The sequence below is a fragment of the Chinchilla lanigera genome, unplaced genomic scaffold, assembly GCF_000276665.1.
Source record: "Chinchilla lanigera isolate Chin_1 unplaced genomic scaffold, ChiLan1.0 scaffold00024, whole genome shotgun sequence".
Taxonomy (NCBI): Eukaryota; Metazoa; Chordata; class Mammalia; order Rodentia; family Chinchillidae; genus Chinchilla; species Chinchilla lanigera.
The window spans coordinates 15457607-15477626 of NW_004955425.1; the positions used below are offsets into that span (position 1 = coordinate 15457607).

A 20020-nucleotide genomic window follows, 5' to 3' on the forward strand; every position below is an offset into this window, starting at 1 on the left:
GGGGCTGGGGATTTAGCTCAGTGGCAAAAGCGCCTGCCTGGCAAGCGCAAGGTCGTGAGTTCGGTTCCCTGTACCAGAGAAAAACCAAAAAAAAAAAAAAAAAAAAAACCTGCCGACTGATGGCTGACGTACAAGATGACAGGCAAGGAGGTGTTTTCCATTGGCTGCACGTGTGTGTCCCAGTGTACAGCTCCTCTGGACTCAGCAAGGCATGGGACTCTGCTGCTATTGTATAATTATGGACGCACGACGGCTTCTTCACAGAGAACACTTAGGAAAGAAAACCATGGTGAATTCAAAACAAAAAACACCTCTTTTTCATTAGTATTATTACTAACTAATTTTAAGCATTATTTAAACTTCCTAGATTTCTTATCCAGATCCGTGTGTGCAGATATAGCCCGAGCTCTGCCCTCACGATGTTGAGCACTTCAGAGGAGAGAGCTGTATCTATTGCCAAGGGCACAGTCGTTGGATCCTGACTCTACTCATAGATGGAATACAGAGACCGAGCGAAGGCTAAGGGACCTCTTCCCCGGTCACACACGGTTGCCCCTAAATCCTCAGTTCCTTAACTCTTAGGTGAGACCTCTTTACACGAGATGATGCTGTGTCTAGAGCGACAGTAGCAGCTGGAAGCAATTAATCAACTTCCTCCCCTCTTCAGCTTCCCTTTTCTACTTTCTGATAGAGCTACTCTTGGACTGAAGAATAATGCAGCAACCACTCCTGCCATCTCACCTGTATCTGCCTTGCTCAGATACAGGTCTTTCAGCTAACCCAAGTGGACATGCTCTAAAGAGTGCTCTTCAGAAACCAACCAGGATTGTGGAAGGTGGTTGTCCTGTCTCAGATCTACAAAGCTGGTGTAAAAATCTCCTCTAACTCAAACTTGTTCTGATTCTGTAGTCCCAGACCCACCACCAGGTCTTTCTTTTCTACACGGTATTAGCAACAGGACAGCAGCTTGTGAGCCCTCATACCGGAACCGAGCGCTGAGGGGGAATGCTGGGTAGGATGGAGCCACAAGCACCCACAGAAGAACAGAAACAGAGGGTGGGAGTGTGGACGCAAACCACAGGCTGCGCATCCTGGTGCCGGATATGAGGCAAGAAAGAACTCCATCAATTCTCAGACAATAAGGTCAAGGAAATAAATTCTTCTGATGACAATAGGATGGTGGTGAATTTATTAGTATGATTATAGTGCTGGATGTTTATGCTCAACTTAAACTGGAAAATCAGCAACTGCATTGCTTGATCTTTATCATCAATTTCCTTTCATTGGGTACACAATTTTAAGATCATCTCCAGGTTTCAGAATACATTCTGACTTTGCATTGTGCACATATTTGTCTTAGGAGTGATTTCAGGGGAGGACAGTGGGGAGCGGCTTGAGGGAGGGTGTGATGCTGTCTTTCAGTGCTGATCCAGATGATTCTCTAAGCAAATGATTCCTCAAGGCCACCTGTGGAGTAAACAGACACAGCTTGGGAGGGTTGACTGGTGCCGCAAAGGGCTAAGACAAAAATATTTATAACTTTTTCAGTGACAGAGGAAAAATGTAAATATCTATAGAGTATTGAAAGCAAATAGGAAGAGAAAATAAGTTCAAATTGATCAGGGTCTCAAGGATAGGAAAAGAGAGGATGAGGCGTATTTTCAAATTATTTCAGCTTTGGGTTTGGAGGAAAGAAAGTTTTGCCTTCTAGTAACCAGACTCCCTGTGAATCAGATTAGGCTGCTCCCCAACATTTGTCCATATGCAAACTCTGCTCTCCATGTCTCCTTTCAGTCAGTAAGTTCCCCAGCTCTGATTACCTCCAATACATGAGCTCATTTCTCTGCACTTACTCCCACATGCTTGACATCGATTTGCAACATTAATGAAGTAAGTACCCAACTACCCTCGTTCATGAGCTATTACCTCGGTATTGATCGTAGCCTTAATTGACAATTACTTGAATGGGCCGGCCTACACTGAGCTTTTATTAATTTTCCGTTGTGATCTTTACTAAACTTCATTGCAGTTGTGCAACCATGTAAACTCCCCACGGTGGCTGACTGAAATGGAAAATTCCACTGGCCATTTCCCCAACCTATTTATCCTGGAAAATAAATAATTTTGTATTGTTAAATTTGATATCGGGATTCTAAGCTTCGGTTCTGTGAAAGAGAATCATGCCTTTGCAGTGAAAATAAATAGAATTTGCTAAATTATTTTCCCTTCACTGCCCTTTCAGAGCACTCGTGGTACCCAAAGACTTGGTTTACCTCCTCTCCATGTGGGGCGACAGTGAGCCCTGTGCTACTATTATGTTCGCACAACATATCCCTTTGTGGGTGATTTAAATTAACAGTGAGAAAGGCACAGGGAGGAGGATATAGATTATATGGATCCCAGAATTTTTATTGCTTCCAGCCAATCCCGTAAGTAGGTAATATTTCTTTGCCAGTCTCATCATCACCACCAAAAGCACCAACAACAAAACCCTTATTTGAAGTCCTCCTCAAATAGTAAACAGAATATATGAGAAGTGCCCAGACTCTGTTGGAAATGACAGTTAAGGCGTCACCACAGAGAGCTTTTAGGAAAAGGGAGGGTTTGCTTACCCATACTCTTCCTGTATGCTCTCCTCCTTCTCCATGTTGACTCCAGAAAGCAGAAGCAGTTCTGGCTCTCCCTCTTCCTCAGCCTTACACTGGCCTCCTTTGAAAACCTTACTGTTCGCTGCATTATCTTTGAACATGCTGGGCTGTAAATATGCATATTAGGTTGAATGATACCCATACTTGGAAAATAGAAAGGTGCAATTATAGGGGCTCGTCTTTCTCACCTGTGACTAGGATGGGCTGAGTTTGAAGCAGACGATAGGACAAAGTGATGTGAAGATGTGACTTCTCTGAGTAACTCCCAGCAGTGCGTATGCTGTGACATCAGACTGACTGGAGTTGAGATTCCCTTTGTTATGAGCTACTAGAGTAGAGCCAGCCACCGCTGTGGTCCCTGCAGAGAACAATCGGTAGCAGAAAGGGAAGAGTTCAAAAGCTGACCCACCAAGGAGCTGCTTGATTCTTGTTCTTGCTTCTCTAGAAATACAACTAGTAAATGTCCACAAAATCTTCAGGAAAAGCATTGATTGGCATCCCACTAATTCAACTTTCAATTAAGTGTACTGGTTTTGGTCTTGTTTGGTTGACCATTACACATTTATAGGAAGTCAGTGATAGGGAAATTAGTTCCTATGAGAGAAGACATCTGAAGGTGAAAAGCCTCACATGGCCCAGTTGGAGGACAATCACCGCTGTCTTGGATGAAAGGCAATGAATGACATGTGGTGAGAAACGCTCTTCTCCAAGAGTCACATTTACCACAGCTTAGTGTCTCCAGATCTTACTGTAAAGTAAGGGAAATGGTCCGTACAACCTCAGAGGGAATAGTGAAAATAGTAGGGAGGTTTGTGAGTGGCTCTTAGTGTGACCTTCACGTTCCTCATTTTCCTCCCTTGTACGGTGAGCTGCTATTGAGCTGGTTACCTGAATGATTCCTTCCACTTCCCAGGTTCTTCAATAAAATGTCAACGTGTCTGGCTCCAGTACCCAGTTACATAAACACTAATCTGTGTGTTGTTCGAAGGTTAGTTTGCAGGTATGGTTAACATCCACAGTCAGTTGACTTTAAGGAGTGTTTTGTTTTGTTTTGTTTTGTTTTTTAATATGGGCAGAGCTTGTTCCACCAGTTGAAAATTCCTAAAAGCACACACTAAGGTTTCCAGGAAAAGAAGAAAGTCTGCCTTAGGCTGCAGCATTAATTTCTGCCATTTCCAACTTGCCAGCCTGCGCTAAAGAGTTTGGGGCTGTCAGGCCTCACAATTATGTGAGCCAGCTCCTTAAGGTAAACCTATTTGGTACATTTACATCCTATGGATTCGTGTCTCTGGAGAACCTGACTGATAGCTCTGCAAGAGAGATGGTAACTCTCCTGTGGGTTGGTCAGGGGTAGCTAGTATCTTCTTGTCCCAGCCTGTTTCCTCTCCTTTCCTCTCACGGATTTTGATCCCTACTAAATCCTGTCTTTGATCCCTACTTGATCCCTATCTTCTGCCACATTCTGCTTCCCAAGAAATCAACTGCAAATCAGAGAAACTGCACCCCCTCTCCACCTCAGGTCTTATTATGGCGTGACGCCTTAAGGTGTTACTACTTTCTGGGCGACAGTTAGGTAATTCAAAGTGTTGATGTAGCAAAAAGATTCGTTTTATTTTTCTTTTTCCTTTTCCTTTTCTTTTCTTTGGTGGTGGTACTGGGCTTGGAACCTAGGACTTCATTGGTAAGCACTGCATCACTGAGCTAAAATCTATAGCTTCCACTTACTTATTTTTATATCCAGTTTTTCTATAGCTATCAATGTCAAAAATGGGAACAGAGTTGGTGCTGAACCCCATCTTACTCTAGCATTAATATCCATCCATGCATACATGAACTAATTGAAATAATAAAACCATACCCATCTTATGTAGGTATGCATGTGAATAAAATTCTAATTTATGCTTAATTATGTCTTATAAAATGTTAAAAGTGTATTTAGGTTGTTTTGATAAATATTTCCAGAACATAAATTTTGTGAGCACCTATTTCTTTATGGTCATAGGAAATAAAATTTCAATTTGTATTTTTATTTATGTCACCAAAAAGTCTGATGAGGCAAAGAAAAAAAAAACACTTAATAGCAAACAGTATTGGAATATGATTTTTTAAGGTAAGAGAAATTAAAATGTAAGTTTATGGAGAAAAAAAGTAAAGTTTCTGTGTATCAGGTAAAAACTTGGTGTGTATGTTTCTCATGGTGGATGGTGATATCAAATTGCTTTGGGGGTCAGGCATGGTGGCATATGCCTGTAATCCCTGCTTCTTGGGAGGCTGAGGCAGGAAGGTCAGAAGTTCAGGGCCAGCATCGGCAGCTTAGTGGAGATCCTATCTCTAAATGAAATATGAAAATGGTTGGGGCTGTAGCTCAGTGCTAGGGTGCTTTCCTAGCATTCATGAAGCCCTGAGTTCAATACCTTGTACTAAGAAAGATATTGCTATGGGTTTAAATATTATAAAGAGTGATATAAACTTTTACCATTAAGATGATTCACCTTTTACTGTAAACTTCTCCTTTAAAAATCACTAAGCTTATGATTAAACATTTTAGATGTTAACCTAAAAATCTGACATGAGGTACACAGTTTGTAAAAAAAAAAAAATTTAGGGTTCTGTGAACAAAATTCAGTGATCACTGGTGTGTGTTGCCTGCTGGCCTCTGAGGTCTTTAACAACTGAATGTCTCCATGTCCCTAACTAAATGCAGGTCCCAAGAGCATTATCTTCTCCAGAGTGCTGAGTACATCACTGAAATGCAAAGTTAGGACAGTTCTCCTCTAGTCCCCACCAAGGCTCTTTAAAGTTAAGGACTATACAACAGTGGTCTGTGAGGCAAGAGAGACCAATTCACAAGTTCCCCAAAGGAATTTAAAAGACTCAGGTGCTCCCTCCTCTCCCTCGTCCATGCCCCAGCTCAAGCTTTCTCTCTGCTCTCTCTTCTAGGGTCCCTTAGAGCAAAAGAAAACAGAGTATCTGAGAATGGTTAACCCTGCACTATTGCTGCTCCTGAAATAGTAATTAGAACTAGAAGAGTGAGTGTCATTTATTGAGTGCTTACTATGTACCAGGAGGGAAAAAAGAATTTTCTGGCATCAGAAGTCTTCACAGGAAGGGAATTATGCTTAGGGAATCCCTTGATAAGCTTTCTTAAAGATATTTTTAAAAATCACCCAGAGAATGAGTGAGGAAAGCAAGAAAATTTAGGGGGTAAATTATGATGGTGTTAGTGGATACCTTTATAAATGTTAATTCTGTGGTAGGTACTATTTTAACTACTATATCTAGAAATCCATTATATCTTCACATCTAATCTCTCATTTTAAAGATGGAAAAACTGAGGTTCAATGATTGGGTAACATGTCTTAATGCAAGAAAAGAGTAAAGTATTGTTCTTATTATAATGCTATGCCTATGCTTACTACTCTCTTACAACTATCAGGATTTTTAAAATAGAAAGGTAGCACTTAAACCAGTGTTGTGCCTTCTCATCAAAAAGAAATAGAACCGAGACCAAAACTAGATCATACATAGAAAATTAACAGTGAAAATTCAGCATTTCAAATCAGTAGCAAAAATGAAAACAAATTTATGCTTTACCCCTAAACCAAATTATGTTCCAGATGGATCAAATATATGTATATGTAAATATCAAAGTATCAAAAATTTTTAAGTAGTAGGAGAAAATATTGAAATATTTTTAAAATTTTGGCATTTCCTTTCAGGCAGATGAAACCTCTATTTTTTAAAAAAGACTTGTACCTTTAGCTACATAATATTAAAAACTTTATATGGAAAAAACACTTTAATCCAAGTTATGGGATAGTACAATGCAAATGAAAAATGCAAATACATGCTAAACAAATTGAGAGACTCATAATAGTATATTTTAAAGCTTCTATAAATAACAAAAAGGCCAAACTACTTCAATAAAAAAGGGGATGCAAACATGCAAGTCAAAGAAAAATAAATGCAAATGGGACCATGAATGTCTAAGTAGATATCAAAAGCCAAAAGTGCAAGTTAAAAAACAGAAGATATCAAAGATAAAGTTAGCAAATATTAAAATGTTTGAAAATGTGGCTGCTGAGAAAACTTAAGCAGCTGTTAGTACTGTACACAGTAAACTTTTTAAAGCACATTGGCAGTAGCTATCCAACAGAAAATGTGTATTCCCTTTGTCCCAAAAGTTCAGAGGGGAACTGCCCCCAGTCCTCAAGCACCGAGGTTGAGCCCCTATTTCTTTCCCTCCTTGGTCTCTTCTGCGTCTCAGCCTGGAATGCAGGGTCCTCCATTATCTGAGGCCACCAAAAGCCCAGTGCCACACTCCAACATGAAGCTGGCCCCCCAAGTCTGTCAGGTCTCAGCACTCCGCACCTCATGCCTCTGTCGTGCTTTGCATCTTCCGGAAGGAATCTCCCTTCTTGCTTTCCCCTTCTCCCCACCTGCTTCAAGATCCAGCCCCAAGCTCCATCTTCTCCAGACGTCAGGTTCTTGGCACAGCCCCTGACACCAAGTAAAGCTCAATAACCACAAGCCTTTGATAATTTCACGTTGCTAACATGTGCACATCTACTCTTTCAGGTGGCTCCCTGACCCTACTGGTATGTTTTTTCCACAGTTAGACGGAAAGTTTCTTAAAGACAAAGAATATTGCTGGCTTCCCATGTAGAGGCATTATAGTTTACACTGGATTTTTAACATCAGACAGACCTGGGTTGGACCTCCATCTATTTTTTTTCCTATTTTGAAGTGATTTCTGCAGGCACTAGTCCATAACTCATGCCAGATCCTCTGTTTTTAGGAGGATTTCAACCTGCTGTCTGTCCTGCCTGCACAATCTCATTAATATCAACAGACAATCAAACCTACGGCAGGTGTTCAATGAAGTCTTCCTGCAAGTTAGTTAGGCAGAGATCTAAACTGACATGTGTTATACTAAATACACCCTAAATGGTATTTTCTGTGTGCACGCATTTTCTTTCTTTTGTTCATTCCTCTAAGAAATCCTCTTTGTTTGCTTTTAAGTGAGGTAGTAAGTGTTCTCAGTTTAGAACCAGCCAAAGAATCAATCTTGACCCAGTTGCTAGGATACTATGTCTTTGGAGCAGAAGTTAAGAATCAATTTCCCTGCGCTTTAAAGAACATGTATTTAAGTAAATCACTTCCTCAGAAATATTGATTCATTCCAAAAGCATTTAAATAATATGAAAAACAAGAGGATTTCTATGTAGAAGCTGTATCTTGACAGTGAAGTAGATTTGCACTTAAGAAAAATATATTTACACAAATAATCTACATCTTGTTCAAGAGAGAAAATAGGCTTTAATGTAGTAATAGGACTATTTATGTAATGAACTCTCCCGGGCTGCTGCATAAATAATAACTCCTGAACTGTGAGAATGTTTTTATATGAAAACTGGCTTTGTGAACTTTCCTAAGAATTTGGTTCTGTGATTACATCAAAGGCTAAACTTTATGAGCAAATGAAGCACTGTGAAGACATGAGGACATTTCTAATGGAAACATCATAACTAGAAGCAGATTTCCTTAAAAGATATGTTTGGAAAATGCTTAGGCGTCTTAATGGCCCCAGTGTCTTGCAAAGGATTCTGGTGGTCAGCAACTGTCTTCCCAAGCATCTCGGACATCAGCAAGCCCTGCTCTGGGGTGGGACGCCAGCCAGCTTGTGAAATGTTTCTGCAAGAACTTTTGGCTGCCTTAACCGCCTAAAGCAAATGTTTGTTTGCTGCACTACGCGAATCAAATGCTTTTGTGTGAAAACACTTACTAGAGAAACAAATGTTTGTTTTGGTAATCGACATTTGGACTGTTGGAACATTACCACTTAGGATATTGGTCTGAGAAATATACATTTAATTTGGAAAGCACCAGTTAGGATCAAGCACCAGGTAGGACACAAATCAAGGCGGGAAGTCAATGAGGTTGAAACTGGACCCACGTTTTTCACTTCCTCTTGTCAGAACTGAATAGGAAAATGGTGCCTTATTTTACATGTAACCGAGCAAGAGTATAAAAGAAAAGCGTGGTTTACGTCCTTCTAGAAATATATCACTTATAAATTATCAAAGATATCAGCAAGAGTGTATTTATCTAGTATTAATATTTAAAGGCCATTTTCCTATTGAATGTACCACATGCTCCATATTAATCTTTTAGATTAGACCTAGAACAAATTGATGTTTCCTAAATGGAAGATTTCTTCTTGTAGTTCACTTTATTATCTATGCTAACTGGCAGGAGGAAAGGTACAGATACTCCAAAACAGCAGGAGATGCAGAAATAAGCTTTGGCTTCTGAGAGCATTAAATTTTTTAGTAGCAGAAAGAAACTAATTACATTTTAAGGGAGAGAGACGTTTAGAAGGAAAGTGGGGTGGCACGAGGGTCATTTATGTATTAAACATATTGTATTTAGCTATAGATGACACATAAATAGAAAGCCAGATTATACTGAGTTTGAGACTGAGGGCCAGAGCTAAAAATTTTAATTAAAATATGTTATCTATTTTTAGTTCCATGAAAACCATAAGTAAATGTAAATATATTGGATTGTTTACCATTATGTTTTTTTCATTTTTGTGAAAAAAACTGCAATATCTAGGTCCATCTGAAAATTTATGAGCTGAAACCTACAATTAAGTCACTATTTACTTAATAGCACAACAGAATTACAGCCCAAATTCTTTGTTGCTTGCTTTAGCCCTATTTGATCCTTAGCTAATAAAGATATATTCTGAAATAGAAAGGTAAGCCAGTAACAGTTCAGAATAGCCAAATGGGAAGAAGTATTCACTAAAACTTCAAGAAACATGACTTTGTATCCTGAATCCACCCATTACTAACTGTTTCCATTTGTAAATTTCATGAGAAAGATAAGTGATATAATGCATGTATATTTGAAGTACTTTGAGCTCCCCAAGAACTTAATAATTCAAAGTATTACAGTAAATTCCCATTTATTCTGAATCTAAACTACCAGAAAGCTGAAATAATGAGAATTTTTTGTGCAATTTACAAAATGGTAATGTCCCTGGAGCACTACAAGATCCTAAATTCTTTTGAACAGTCACAGAAAGATTAAATTTTGTTCAGCATAATTCTGTGGTAAGAATGTTTGATAGAGTTCTAATTCTTTGAAGATAGTAATTAATCCATGTGTAGCCTATGGTAATTCTCCTCTTAAACTTCAATACAGAAATAGTATCTTTGCATTTCCAGGAAACTTTGGCTTTGTGTTTTTAGCCTAATCAGACCCTAAAATGTATAGCACATCATAAACTTTACAGAGTTTGATAATGGATCACATGTGTCCTACTTTATTAGCTATAAATGATTCAGTGTGCTTGCCAGTAAAAGAAGCTCACTCAAGTAGGTTAAAGGAAAAGGTAGGATTTCATACCCTGATACTGGGCTGTCTTAGAGCCCAGGTCTATGAGAGGCATGCACTGGACTGGAGGACTGGGACATCTTGGGAAACCCTGGGAATTTATGCTTTTTCTCTTTTATCTCTATCCCTTGTGCATACCTGCTTTCTTCTCTTCTGAGTTTGCTAGCCAACTTCTCCCACTCTCTCTAGGTGGGAAATCTCACTCTTTATGGTAACAGACATGATTATGGGGCCAAGCATTGCAGAGATACCTATACTACTTGGCTCAACTTGGACTGTAAGAAGAAAATAACAAAGGCTCCAAAACACAGCCCTCCCCAACACATCAACCTCTCTGTTCCTCAGCACACTGACCCAAGGAGGAAGGGGAAGATCATAGCCTCCTCCTTCCTGCATTCCCCATGGTGAATCAACATCCACCATGGCCTGAAAGCGAGGCAGGTAGAAAAGATGGCTTGAGGGGTCTGGAAGACCTACACCAATAGTTCTTAAATAATTTGAACTCAAAATCCCTTTATTTAGAGCCTTAAAAATTATTGAAGATGCCAAAAAGCATTACAGAGTTTATGTCGCTTATATTTATCAACATATACCATAGAGCCCTTCCCAGTCCTCATTGTGGCCCAAGAAGTTTATATGTGTAATCCCACGGAAAAGGTATTGGAATTGTAATGAGTTAATTCCAATCTACCACTTCCAGTACAACCCATGGTGAGGATAAAGACACTAAGGCATATCTGTAGTTATGGGGAGCCAAGGGGGTCCTGAGTCCAGCCACCATGACGATTATCCAGGACAAAGGCTTTTTACCCAGGGCCGAATTCAGGTTTTATGACTTTGTCTTGAGGATGAGTGACTGTAAGAGTGGCGGGAAGTAGGTGAGTGCTGTGAGCTGGGCTAGGTAGGAGGCGTGAAGTCACCTCCGCAATATGCAAAGAGAAGGCTATGCAGAAAGAGTAATCTGCATAACACAGCTGAGATAGTATCTAATGTTTTGGGGTTGGTGCTTCAGCTCTGACGGGTAATCTTTCAAGCCCCAGGAATTCATATCCTCTATCTTTTGCTGGAACCCAGCACCTCGGCAAGGCCAGTATGCATTGCTTAAAGCCAGCTGAAGGGATAAGGAAAAAGGTCCTACCCAGTTCAGGCTCAGACAAAATGGAGGCAATTGCTCCTCCTTCAAGGAGAGCTGCCCAGGTGGTCCTCCACGACATACTATTTTAGAAACTAAAACTGAGAAATTTAAAGCTATTTAATTTTTAATTCATAAAAAATAACAAATAACAAACTCCCTGTATGTTACTATTGGTAACATTTTAAAAATTGAAAATGACTATATTTGCTAAAATAAAAAAGACATCAGTGAGAAAAGCAGTTTTTTATTACATTTTTGCAAATGTCATTAATGTCTCTTTAATGTCTGGGTTGATAAAAATAGCTAGATTCTCATTATCTACTTTTGAACTGACTAGGTGAAGTGCTATTTTGGTTGAATGTAGGAAAATGGTCTTACAGGTATGTATTTGGGGAAGGAAGGAGTATTTTAGTAGCATTTGCACATAAAGAAGGCTATTTCTTTCTGATATTATACCAAAACCTGACAAGTAATACAATGTAGAGTAGGAAACCATATCAGTAAATATTTTCTGCTCAGATACAATTCAACTTGTACTTTGACTCCTACAGTTTTGTAACACCATGCATTAGCTAAATATATATATATATATATATATATATATATATATATATATATATATATATTTGTCTTGTTCTTTGAGGCAGCCTTGCTATATAGTGTAGGCTGGCCTTGAACTCATTGTGTAGCCAGGCTGGCCTCTGCTTCCTGCCTCAGCCTCCTGAGTGCTGGGATTACAGGCATATGCTACCATGCCTGGCTAAAAAGGAGATCAGTTATACAGATGGTGCAAATGTTGATCCATTTCACTTTGCAAAATATTTTATAAAATACTATTTTCAAATATTATTACCAATTTACCAGAATGGTTTTTAAGTATTTGGAAGCTGTCATATTCATGGCAACAGATATAAGTTCTCCAAAGTTCTAATTTTCACTTTCAAGTAAATTCATAAATTTTAGCATTGGCAACACGTACTGTCAACTGTATGTCTTGTAGTGACAGGCTGACCTAATTCATTTTCGAGAAAATGCCTTCCACATGTACAAGTCTCAGTAACCATTATTTAGCTGTCTGTTCTTTCAAAAAAAAGTGGGGTAGTTGCTGACAACTCAAACAAGCAAACAAGAGCTTTTCCACAAGACAACGTCATCATACTGGTATGTGGAAGTGCTTTTTCGCTCCCAGTACTCAAAACTGAACCCTAGACTTTGTGCCTGGAAGGCCACCTAGCCATATCTTCAGCCTTTTTAAAATTTTACTTTGAGACAGAGTCCTGCTAGGTAACCCAGGCTGGGCTTGAATTGGGATCCTTCTGCCTCACCTTCCTGAAAAGCTGGGATTATAGGCATGTGCCACCACAACTTGCTTGCCAAAGTACTTTATAGATACCTCCTCTTTTGTCATGTAGAACATTAAAGACACATGTAATCATGGGTCAATATTTAATGAAATTAGTAAGTATTAACTGTTTCATCAAGAAAGTTAAGTGAAACTGTCTTTTCTTTTTTCCTGTATATGCACTGTGGTGAAGAATGTAACAACCACTAGTACAATCAGGTGTTCCTGCTAAGCCACCGTGGTTTTCCCCATCAGCCTGGTTACCATCAGCCCAAATGTCAACATAGTGAAGAAGGCAAATATCTTTTCAGTGCTTTTATGATAATAGTTTTGTCTCCTCATATTGTTAAAGGGTCTCACAGGCAACTCACGACCACAGCCAGGTGTCTGTGGCCCACACTTTGATATCAACCTGCTAAACCTACATTCATGTTAGCTAAAATCATTGAGCAATCTAATTATTATGGTGTAACATCCAAAAAGAAAATGTACATCTATATTAAATGGCAACATCACATTAAAAAGTTATGAGCAAATTATAGCCTGTAATAATCAGTTCTAGGGAAAATTTAAAAACTCAAACTGCTAAATTGGGAAAGAACCTCGAAGATGATGGAGTTAAACACAGCATCCAGTGGAAGAACATTTAGAACAATGAATGTCATGATTTCTACTTGACGGGTTACTTCGAAGGAACTGAGAGGGCCATGCCATGAGCCATGTGGTATGGCAATTTTCCAAATCACATAAAAATAAAAATGCAAGGAAATCCTTAATGCTTAAGCTGCCACAAATAGGTTTGTGAGTTAAGAGAACAATAATAAAAACAATAACACAAAATGAAATTTTCAAAGGAGGTAGTTACAACATACAATAATATCAATTCAGATCACCACTATGAATTCCTTGACTCATAGGTCTGGAGCTACACAGAGATTTAATGTGGGCATAATAAGGTACTAGCTGTACAATTTTGAGCATGTATTACTGTACCCTAAATGTCTATTAGGACTCAGTTTTCACCTATGTAAAATGGGAGTCCATCTTGGATTACATAAGCTCATGTATTTAAAGTGATAAAACACCTGAAACATAATAATTATTACAGTGTTATTACTACAAAAGTTTTAGGAGGCAGTAGTAGAGCAGAAAAATTTCACTGCTTTTGCAGTGAAATGGCCTTTATTTCATACCCTAAATGAACTATTAAAACAACAGCTTAAGCAAACAAAGGTGATAAATAGAATAATTTTTTAAACTCAGGTAATGTAAAAGAAAGCAGGAATAGAGAAAAAGGGCAACAGTAAACTGATGGGACAAAAAATAGTTAAGATGATCAATTTAAGTAATCACATCAAGAATCATACGAAACATAAATTACCTAAACAGCCCAATTACAAAGCAGAGATTTCAGACTGAATTAAAAAGCAAGGCCATAACCATAAAATGTCTATAAGAAACTTTCTCTAAATATAAAGAACAAATGAGCATTTTTTTCCATGTATTTATTTGTGTTTGTATCTCTTCATCTAAGAAGTATGTATTCATCTCAGATGCCCATTTTTGGATTGGGTCTTTGAATTTAGGAGGGGTCTTATTTTTTTCAATTCTTTGTATGTTCTAGATATAAGTCCCTTCTCTGAGGACAACTGGCTATAATTTTTTCCCACAATGTGGGTTGTCTTTGCACTCTGTTGGTGATTCCTTTTGTTGTGTAAAACTTTTAAATAAAGTGAGATCCTACTTGTTGATTCTTTGTAGTATTTCCTGTGTGCTCCAGGTTTTGTTCCTAAAGTCTCTGCCTACTCCTATGCCTTCAAGATTTCTACCTATTTTCTCTTCCAGTAAATTTAGTGTTTCTGTTTTAATATTTAAATCTTTCATCCATTTTGACTTTAATGCATAGTGATAGACAGTGACTTCTGTGCACCCATGTTTATAGCAGCACAATTTGTTACAGCTACATCTTGGAAACAACCCAAATGTCCATCAACTGAGGAATGGATAAAAAAGATGTGGTATTTTTATACAGCGGAGTATTACTCAGTTATAAAAAAAGATAAACTCGAGGCTTTCATAAGTAAATGGATGTAGCTGGGCATGGTGGGGCATGCCTGTAATTCCAGCACTCGGGAGGCTGAGGCAGGAGGATCATTGCAAGTTCGAGGCCAACCTGGGCTACAAAGTGAGCTCAAAGTCAGCCTGAACTGCATAGTGAGACCCTGCCTCAAAAAGACAAAAAAAAAAAAAAAAAAAAAAAAGTAAATGGAGGCAACTTGAAACCATACTCATAAGTGAAATAAATCAGACCCACATGTGTAAACCTCACATTGTCTCCCTAGAGTAAGAATCTGAGAGTAAATAAAACCCAAAACATACAATAGATACTATGAAAGGGAAAGAAATTGCTCAAAGGAAGGAGCAACTGGGATAAGGAAAAGGAGAAAAAGAAAGGAAGAAGGAAGGGAAAACATATATACATATATATATATATATAAGTATAGCGGGGATAACTGTACTGCTGATGTCTGATTGTCTATTGAAAGGAACAGTTAATGCCTACTTTTTTTTTTTACCAATTATCCTGCTTACATCTGGTAATCTGAGCAACTAATTTGAAGACAATATGCAATATAACAACCATTGGTGAATTCCTACCATCTTGTCTAGTGAAACTTGGTATCGTTTCTATTTTTTTTCTTTTTCTAAATCCTCTTTAATGGTTTGATCAATCTTGCACTCTTACATCTGTAAATCTGAACAACTTCGTTGAAGATAACAGTATGTAATATAAATACCACTGTTAATTCCTATCATTTTGTTTTGAAATCGTGTATCAAGATATAAGTCCTTTCTCTGAGGAACAACTGGCTATTGTTTTTGCTTTGTTTTGTTTTTGTCTATGTTGTTGTTATTTTTTTTAGTCTTTTTAAAATAAAACATTAAAAAAGAAAAGAAAAGACAAACTATGATGGTGGAAAAGGGAAAGAAAGAGAAAAAGAAAAAATATATTTATACACAAGATAGTTAAGATAGTTATTCAGCTAGCTCCTCTCAGTTCATTGAAAAAAAGGTTGTGCTAATATTGTTTGGACAAGATATCATGGCTATATCTTGTACTCGGAAGAACTACTATGAAGCCAATACGCAATGGTATTTTCAATGTAGTAACTGTCCTGCTAACTTGTTTTAAAACTCTCTTGTTATTTTTATTTTTTTCTCTTTAAAAAAAAAAAAAAAGAACCAATGAGGTTACATACAAAAGGATGAAAAGAGATATGACATATTATTCTGCCACAGGTGCTATTAGTAGATGAAGTAGGTTACAGGGCAAAGAACAGGGCCAGGGAAGAAGTAGCTCATTTCACAAAAGAAGGATCAGTTCATCTGAAGGATATAAAAATCCTAAATACATTAAACCTGTGTATCAGTTTTGGCAGTACAGCCATTTTGATTATATTGGATCTGCTTCCAGGAACAGGGAACGTCTTCATTTTCTGATGTCCTCCTTGATTTTCTTCTTCAGAGTCACATAATTTTCATTGTAGAGCTCATTTTCTTTCCTTATTAGGTTAATCCCAAGTGTTCAATTTTTTTTATGCTGTTGTGAATGGTATCGTTTTCCTAGTTTCTTTTTCAGTGAGTTTAATACTAGTGTACAGGAATGCTATTGATTTTTGTGTGTTTATTTTGTATCTTATTACACTGCTGAATTTGGTTAATTTTAGGAGGCTTTTGGTGGAGTTTTTTTGGGAATAAAGGATTCTGTCATTGCAAATAATGATTCTTGGACTTCATCCTTTTCTATACATATCTCTTATTTCTTTCTCTTGATTTCTCTGGCTAATGTTTCAAGGACTCTTTGAACAGGAGTGGTGATAGTGGACATCCTTGTCCTATTTCTGATTTTAGAGGGAAAGCTTTCCATTTTTCCCCATTTAATTTTTTTCAGTTTAGGGGCTGGGGATTTAACTCAGTGGCACAGCGCCTGCCTGGCAAGCGCGAGGTCATGTGTTTGATTCCTGGTACCCGAAAAGGAAAAAAAAAAAAAAAAAACAACTAATTTTTTTCAGTTTAATATTATATCATTTGTGCATGCATGTATGTATTAAATGCATGTATGTATTAAATGATTAAAAATTACTTAAAATTTGTGTGGGTAGGAAAATTAGTCAAATGACCACTATAAAATCTTGTCATGCAAGCCTAGGATGGGCCAGGGGCTTACAATGTATTTTCAAGCTCTGATGCTGAATCTTTTGACTAGGAGTTAACGAATTTTTACCCTTACTTCCTCTACAGGCCCCTGTGAAACCTGGAGCGTGTGAACGGCCTCTCTAATTCACTTGCCCCATCTCAAAAACAGTACTGAGAGCTCTTCACACCTACCTACCTCACAGGAAGCCTGATGCTAGGTGAGATAAAGTGATCAAAAATCAGAGTTACCACAACGGCAGGTGCTCGCATAGGCAGAACATTGTGAGTCCTAGAATACTAACAGAGGGAGAAAAAGAAGCTGTTTCTGCCTTTCGATCACATTGGCGTTTTGATATTCTTGAACTATTACTCTTCATTTAGTGTGCTGAGGAATGTTTCTCCCAAACAGCATTAATTTTAGCATTTTCGCTCATGCCTTCTGTCAAACAAGATTCCTACAGCCTTTGATTTTTATCAAGATTTACTTGACTTTAGTCTTCAAAGCATTTAATTCAAAGTCCCTCTATCAGTGGGTGGATTAGTTGAGTAACTGAAATATCAGTGTTGAGTGCCATAATAGTTTGTTATCATACTTCTCTCCACAGGAGATATTCTTACCAGAGTCAGGTACTAATGAACAATGAAGTGACTACCCAAACAGCAGATAGCTTTGAAAGAAAGTTACTGGCAAATACTGAGTGGAAAATAAATGATGATAGCTCTACAGAATGTTCATTCAGTGCTTCCTAAATATCCTTCTACTGTCATTACTATGTGTCGGGTACTGTACCTGGTGCTAGGAGTACAGGAAGGAAATATATCTTTTCCCTCATGAAGTTTATACTCTCCAGAGAAATGCTACATTGTATTTAAATTTTGAGTAACTATTCTTATGAATGACTTGAGATGTTATGTGAAGAGGAATTTAGAGATTGCTGATATCAGTTTCTGGAGATTTTGTAGTTAATTACTATGATTCTGGAAAAAAAAAAAAAAGTCTCACAAAGGTGAAAAGAAAACCAGAGAATTATCGCCGAAAAGAATCACAAAGAGCTGTCAGTGGAAAAGGTTGCAAGCTTCATGAGTTGTCTCATATATAAAAACCTTTCTTAGAACTGAAACTTACCAGAAATCGGGCTGGAACTTCTAAAAACAATCTTGAAAAAAGTCATGAGAAACAGAGGCTGGACATTCATGGATGTCAGGGGTTGGAGAGTTTAAGTTTGTGGAAGAGGTTGAAGTAGATTACTTCTTTCTTCGTCTAAGAACCTTATTGAGCACTGCGATTATGCAATTACACATCTCAAAGGATTTCTTAACAACTAAATACACCCAAGATGCTAATATTCTATTTATATTTTATAATTATTTCACAATGATCTCAAACAAGAGATAGGCAAAGCACACACACACAAATAAACAGGCTTTGTTAGTTACTGAACAGACTACAAAGGTATAGCTTTTACCAGATATTCCTGTGCCTGAAGCTCACCTAGAAACGTTACCACTACTAAAACATCTGCCCATTTTAATAGGTAACCGCTACAGTAAGTGGCCACTCCAAGGCCCCACCCCTCCTCCTCTCCCAAGAAATCTTGATAAAATCCCCATCATTTTGCTTTCCTGAACTAAGTCCCCACCCACATTTCTGATCTCAACACCAAGCTCAGATGAGCTCTTCTCATCTAGTGATCGCTACTTGCCATTCTTGCTTCTGCCCTTTATCAGAAATAAGACCTCCCAGTGCAAAAGTCAAGTTTTGATTGGCAGCCCTTCCAAGTAGACTGGGACATTATGCAGTGAGTCAGCACCGGTTTCTCTGGCTCTGAGACAGACAAAGCTTTTCCAAAGACATTAAGATACACTTGCAAATTAGGATGACAGTTCAACGAAAGAAGTTCTTTCTTTCGTTCTTTTGGGGTGTAACCTAACATCTGGATTCATGATCCAGTTACACACGCCTTACCTCTTACCTTGCAGCAGCCCTAAATGAAAGTTTCCTCAATGGTATGTCTGGTATTGCTTGTGCCCAAAACAATGTCCAGGGTTGGGACAATAACAGCCATAGCAGTTAGCATTTACTTTGGGGCTTCACAGAGAGTGTAATACAGCCTCTCATCAAACCCTTGCAGTGACTTGCTGTGGAAGGTCCTAGTACTGTCATTTCATCGGGTCCGGCAATACCAGCTGAAGTTCATGAACTGAGGGCCAGTCAGCGAAGGTAGCGGCTCTGCGGCCCAGACCCAGGCAGGTGAGCTTCCGGTGCTGCAGCAGCTGGATGCGGGGACGTGAGTTCTGCACCTGACTCCTGTGCCTTCAGCCTCTTGTTTTCACCTGTTCTTAACATGATACTTTTACTTCATATTGTTTTGTTTCTCATTAGGAAACATTTCGGTAATGCAGCTAAAGCTTCCACTTAATGCTTTCAGACAGTGAGAAGTGGGGGAAAAGGTTCCTCTCTTTATACTCATAGTTAATTTTTGTGAGAGGACAACCGAAGCAAGCAGTTTACTAGAAATGGACAAAGGAACCTCGTCTTCATTTGAAGGGGACAAGTGTGGGGACTTTGCAACCAAAGAGGAAGAGAGAAAGAACAGTAACCATCTCTGCCTTTTCTCAGTCTTAAATGGAAAGGAGCTTGGGGCAATAGGATGGAGACCTGTGCCGGAGACAGGTTCTCTCCAGTTGAAGGCTGATTAATGCAGGATTAAGCCATTGGGAGACACCACACACAGAAGGTTTTGGTGCCTTCCTTTGTCCGCCCTGTGAAACTAAAAACGTAAAATCAACCACGATGATTAATCCTGGTTGTCACCTTGACCAGCTTGAGACCCCGGGAAGTTAGTAAAGCATGCTTCTGAGTGTTTGGGTGATACATGGGGCCAGACCTGGGACTGATACTTGGCCTCCAGCCCCTTCATCTCCGACTCTTTCCCCACTCTCTGCATCAGTGGGCAAGAGTAAAACAGCTTTCTTCTGCCCTGCCTTCCATCATGATGCGCCTGCCTCAGAGCCAGGGGACCATGTACTGGTCCCTGAAACTGAGTCAAAAGTAAGCCTTGCCTCCTTTAAGTTGTATGTGCCACTGTATGCGTCACTGTACACAGTGACTAAATTGGTAATGGTAGCTTTCCCAGGGACAGAAAGCTGACCCATACACAAACCCGTAAGATACCAATCTTACATATGTGCTGGAATGGAGATGGCTTCTTTTTGAAAGAGCCAATCTCTGTCCTATGTGCATTTTATGAACTGACCACTGCTGGTGTTGCCTACGGAATAATCCAGTACTGA

At 38.7% G+C, this 20020-nt stretch overlaps 2 long non-coding RNA genes across 2 annotated transcripts in view; one reads left to right on the top strand and one right to left on the bottom strand.

Annotated features, from left to right (window-relative positions):
* The window catches only part of LOC102020029, a 10883-nt gene extending 3189 nt beyond the window's left edge, over positions 1-7694 (bottom strand). Inside the window, exons 1-4 of the long non-coding RNA XR_001234260.1 lie at positions 7020-7694; positions 2837-3006; positions 2613-2755; positions 133-1467 (exon numbers count right to left, since the gene is read on the bottom strand). This is a non-coding gene — a long non-coding RNA (uncharacterized LOC102020029). The remainder of the gene's footprint in view (positions 1-132; positions 1468-2612; positions 2756-2836; positions 3007-7019) is intronic.
* A 54-nt stretch (positions 7695-7748) lies between these two features.
* Positions 7749-20020, top strand: part of LOC102020934 — a 46217-nt gene continuing 33945 nt past the window's right edge. Inside the window, exons 1-2 of the long non-coding RNA XR_261146.2 lie at positions 7749-8554; positions 18859-18977. This is a non-coding gene — a long non-coding RNA (uncharacterized LOC102020934). The remainder of the gene's footprint in view (positions 8555-18858; positions 18978-20020) is intronic.